General features: G+C 38.7%; 1 pseudogene; it reads right to left on the bottom strand.

Moving 5' to 3' along the window:
- Nucleotides 1-485: 485 nt before the first annotated feature.
- Nucleotides 486-2,650, bottom strand: LOC101954703 (cleavage stimulation factor subunit 2 tau variant-like; annotated as a pseudogene).
- Nucleotides 2,651-5,639: the final 2,989 nt, after the last annotated feature.

The following is a 5,639-nucleotide window of genomic DNA, read 5'->3' as shown; positions in this document are numbered from 1 at the left end:
ACTCTACAGCTGAGCCACAACCCCAGCCCTGATGCTTAGCTTTGTGAGTTCTTTATATATCCTAGAGATTAGTGCTCTATCTGATGTGTGAGGGGTAAAAATTTGCTCCCAGAATGTAAGCTCTCTGCTCACCTACAGATTGTTTCTTTTGCTGAAAAGAAACTTTTTAGTTTGATTTCACCCCATTTTTTGATTCTTGGTTTTAATTATTGTGCTATAGGAGTCTTATTAAGGAAATTGGAGCTTAATCCCACATAATGGAAGATTAGGAACTACTTTTTCTTGTATTGAACAAAGAGTTTCCAGTTTAATTCCTAGATCCTTGATCCATTTTGAGTTAAGTTTTGTGCATGGTGAGAGATAGGGGTTTAATTTCATTTTGTTGCATATAGATTTCCAGTTTTCCCAGCACCATTTGCTGAAGGCAGACTGGTAAGCCAATGGTACAGAATAGAGGACACAGAAACTAACCCCAAAAATTACAACTACCTTATATTAGACAAAGTTGCCAAAAACATGCACTGGAGAAAAACGTGCACTGGAGAAAAGATAGCTCCAATGGATTTCTGGGTTTGCTCCTTTAAAATCAGGATATTCTGCTTTTGCTCAGGTGGCAGTATGGCAATCTGATCAGCAGTCAGCTGAAGAAGCTGCATGATCAAAGTTGCTTTGTATTGATCCTCTGGAGTTACCTGGCTCTATTCATAACTAAAACTTCTTGGCTGGCCTCCACCTTGCTTGCTTGCCCCCTGCATACCAGCCCCTGAATACTTCCCCCTTGTCTGCTTGCCCCTGTGCATGCCACCTCCAGGATTTCCTACTCCTAAAATGCTTGGGACCTGTCTGAATCCGTCAGGATCCCTATATTAATAAGACAAGGACCCTGGTTTCCACCAGTCCTGGGGCCTCTTGAATTAGGCTCAGGGCATCTCATCTCTAATCCTCTTGCTTCCAGCCCTATGGCTTCCATGGCCAGCTTTCCACTGCTCTTGTCTCCATTATCTTGTATCTAAGACCTCTGTTTCCATGGTTCAAGCCTCATCACATGAGAACCTCTGCCTCCTTTACTATCCATAGATAGACCTCTTCAATCTATCGTAGGTCCTGTAGGCTCTCCAATTAGTAATCTGGGATCTGATAATGGACCTTCTCTCACATCATGAGAGGAAGAACCACAGGTGTCATGACCAGAGTAATTGTGCATGTGGGGACCCTGATGAGGTGGACTCAGATAATCCCTAGGTTCTACTTCTCCAGTAATTAAATGCAGAGTCCCTCCATGTGGGTCATTTAGAGCACCTCCTGACAGTCCTTGAGGAGGTAGGCTTCCACCAGTCATGGGTCCCTGAGGCACAAAAGCTTTAGGATCTGACCTCTGTACTTGTCCCTGTTCTAAGAGCACTGGGCCAACTCCTGGTATTTCTTGTGCCTGCATTGCTTTTCCAGGAGTGAAGGAACCAGGACCAGTTCCAGGAACTCCTGCTGGTATTGACCCTGGAGCTAGAATTCCACTCTGGATAAGAGTCTGCATCAGAGGAGGAATGTCCTTAATGAGTCTTCTCCACCATGCGACCAGCGCACTGGTTTTATTAATGAAGTTCTTGGCATAAAAGTTAGCTAGCAGAGATCGAAATAAAACACACAGACTCAGTTACCTTTTTCTATGACCAGGTCCGAGACAGCTCCCCTCTCTGGCTCCCACCTCAAACCACCCATAGGGCAGCAAGGATTACTCAGGGCTAGCAGGGGAGAGAGAGAGAGAGAGAGAGAGAGAGAGAGAGAGAGAGAGAGAGAGAGAGAGAACACCAGGGAGAAGCCTTTTATTGGGGAACAAGAAATTCAGGGGAGAATTCCATCCAATGAATGTTGAGGGGGGCCACACTCCAAGGTCAAGGTCAGTGATTTGGCCCCAGGGTCTGTGGTCAGTCACACCCCCACCCGGACGGGTTCTCTCATCAGGAGAGGGCCGGGAAAGCTCTGACACAGCCAGAACGCCTCAGACCCAAACCGGGAGTTGCACAGTCACGTGTGAGAATGGCTCTCCACAGTCTTCCACCCATGTATTGAGGCTAAGGATCTGGAGGATACTGTTCATTGAGTATAACACTAGGTCCTGGATACAGCCCAGGGTCAGGACCAGCACCAGGGCTGGACACAAGACTGAGATTTGCCTGTGATCAGTGGTGTGACATATACCTTGCAATGCAGAATTTTCAGAGCAATTGCAGGATCCATGATTCGCATCACTACTTGTGCCTGCAGTGCATAAGCCTGTTGTGGATTTTGAAATAATCTGTTTGGAACTTCTTGGTGATTATTCTGGACACAGAGTTTCATCTGCCTCATTATCTCAATCATCTGCTCTGGGTGGAGACTGGCAACTACTTTGGTATTTGATTCGGGAGCATTTTCTGGATCAAAGGGGTCTCCATAGGGTGAGTCAATGATGGGTGCTGAAGCCATAACCTTTGAGTTTTTTCCATCTCTCTATCACATACTAGATGGAAACTGACAACAGAACCTACCTCTGAGAAAATTCCTTTAACTGCTTCTCAGTTGCCTCATCCAGTATGTTACCCACAAACACTGATCGCAGAGACCAAGACATTTCAGGGTTGCTCACCACCACACTAGACACGATTCCAGTCATGCACACAGCTGATAGCAAATTCTTCTATGAGTCGCCCGAGGTATGTTTCAAATTTACAAGTATTTTTTCCACTATTTAACCCCTGAAGCACCCTTCTGTCTGTCATGTGGACAGGTCAGGGCTTGTTACCCTGGATAATCTCTGGCCTCCATTCCTATACATTTATATTCCCTCTTCTTTGTGTTAATAAGTGTTCACCCATCACCATGAGGTCTGGGCTGATCTGCTTTCTGTCTAGTCATCATAACCCAAACCCAAAGGCCTGGACTGTACCTTGGGTGGAGATCAGGTACTGCTGCCACAGGCAGAGTAGGTGAAACAGAAACTGCATCAGTCTAAAACCTTTATTTTATTGATGAACCTCAAGAAAAGCAAGCACCATGTACTGAAGAAGAGCAAGGACCCTAGTTTTAATGATCACAGTGCTTTTGATAGAACCCAAGATATTGTAGAAAGTACAGTAGGGAGATATCAACACAATGATTAAAAACCTAATGTCACATTTGAATCCTAAAGGTTCTGGGAATAAAGATATGACTCTAGAGCAAAAGAAGTTGTACAATTCACTTTTTGTTGTCTTTTAATGCTTTCTGTGAGATAGGACTCACAGTTGGCCTTTTTTTCTTGTTAAGTTTAATTTCATTTCCTGTGCAGTTTGCACTGCTTTGTGACTTTTCATTTAAGACATACAAGATATGCATGTTATTTTGTATGTCTTAAGTGGAAAGATGCATGGAATAATAAAAAAAAATATAAACCACAGATATCCCCAAATGCCTAAGGAATGAAATATTGCCCTTTCATTGGAGGGGCTAAGGAACCCTCCACAAATCACATCTGTTTAGTATTCTATTTTCTTTATGCTTTTACCAAAATAAATGTAATGTATTCATATATATATTTAATTTTTGTCAATTTATTTACTTCAATTCTTTTTATTACATAATTTAAAAAATTGTTTGTTTTATTTAGAATTTTTCATTTATTTACAAGAAACTTAATTTTGTGCTTTTTAGGTGTTTAAATAATAGTGCAGTATTATTTAGGTCAGTCTTGTTTTGATTGCTCATATTTATCAATAGGGTTTTCAACCTAACTCATTTTGTACATGTAATTCATTTGCATTAATTTCCCAACTACTTCTAAATTTTCTTTTGATTTCATTTTAAAACAAGTTGCTTAAAAGGATATATTCATTTTGCTTTCCATTTTGTAATTGTAGGTATTTTTTCTCATTTTTGTCCATTTCTCCATCAGAATCAGGAATTATAACCTATAAAGAACTCATAAATATCTTTCTTGGTGGTCTACTTAAGGTGTGGTAACTTTTAAAAATTATAGTGCACTAATAAAAGGGAAGAAACAAGGAAAATGGAAGCAGTGGAGCCTGAAATGGAGAAAATTGCATTACATAAATATATGAATATATAAGAATGATATATTATAATATCATGTGTTGACATGATTTGTTCTTATGGTGCTTAGTTGGACTCTGAGTATGATAATCTAGCATGTTTCAGAGTTGTAACTTCCTACTTGATTGAACCAGTTGTAGTTTTGCATTTTTTCTTAACTAAATGCAGCAATTTGTCTGAGCCATATGTCCAGCAGTGAAGCTACTTTATTAATGGTTTGAAATCTTTAGCCAAGGCCAGGTTAAGACAGTGTTTTCTTATTGTGACGATATTGACCCATAGCTCTATCACAGTTAACTACAGTAGATTCACATAACCTTTTCTGGATATTGGCTAATTTTTAAATTTTGGCTATTTTTTAAATTTCTCATTTTTGATTAATTTTTATTTCCAAATGAATAATTAAAATAAAAAATCAGTTATCAATAACTGTCAATAACATAATAGAAGCAGAAGTGGTTGGTTAAGGATCTGGGAAGCCCACTGTAGAGTTTCTTTGAGTTGAGATGAGTGACAGCAGATGAAGCAGTCTCTAGCTCTATGATTTCTTTCTGTATCATTTCTTTTTAAATACTAGAACTATATAAAGAAGCTCCTCAATTTATGGTAGAACTGTGTACCAAAATAAAACTTCATAATTTGAAAATATCATGTTGAAAACACATTTAATACACTTAATCTACCAAGTGTTACATCTTAGCTTCACCTATCTTAAATGTGCTTAGAACACTTACATCAGCCTACACTTGAGTAAAATCAACTAACCCAAAACCTATTTTGTAATAAGATGCTGAATATTTCATGTAATTTATGGAATACTATACTGAATGTACAAACAAACAAACAAACAAAACCAAAACTCAGAATGGTTGTATGGGTACACTTTGGAGTCAATTCAAAGTTGAAAATGGTAAATCAAATCATCAAAAATCAAAAATTCTCTGTATTCTTCTCCAATGAATCAAGAAGTCAATATGAAAAAACTCAGGCAGAGTGGGAGTTATAGACAAGGAGAATCAGGGAGCAAATTTTGCTTTAGCTATCAAAAGAGAATGGCTACTCATAGGATTTATTTATTTTGTGACTGGAGTAGATTTATCACATTTAAACTATAAACTATGCCAAGACAGAGAAGAAAATTAAAATAAACAAATCTGAGAAGGATCCACCTTTGCATAAATTACACAAATATTTTTTAAATTATAAAAAATTAAGATATTTCTTTATGAGTTTTTAAATGTGTTTCATTAGTGAAAAAATGTATGAATTTATATAGAAAGTTTGTTAATTTTAGTCTGAGATAGAGCATTTCTAACCCTCATTGTGAGGCTTCCTACTGTCTTCTGAGATATCATTTCAAAACAACCCGGACCCAGTGTATGAGAACTAGCACCAAGGTGGCATGAAATCAGAAAGAGACATAGATTGATCCAGAGTGCATTTTATTGGGAATTTCTGACAAAACTGTGGTCCTGGATGGCAGCAAGATTGGTTACATTCTCACAATTTGGGTGTGAAGTAGAGGTGTATATAGGGTTTGGTACAAAAGTGAATGATTTAGCAGAAATGTAGGT

The sequence above is a fragment of the Ictidomys tridecemlineatus genome, chromosome 13 (genome assembly GCF_052094955.1).
Source record: "Ictidomys tridecemlineatus isolate mIctTri1 chromosome 13, mIctTri1.hap1, whole genome shotgun sequence".
NCBI classification, from domain to species: domain Eukaryota; kingdom Metazoa; phylum Chordata; class Mammalia; order Rodentia; family Sciuridae; genus Ictidomys; species Ictidomys tridecemlineatus.
This window is presented reverse-complemented; position numbering and strand designations above follow the sequence as displayed.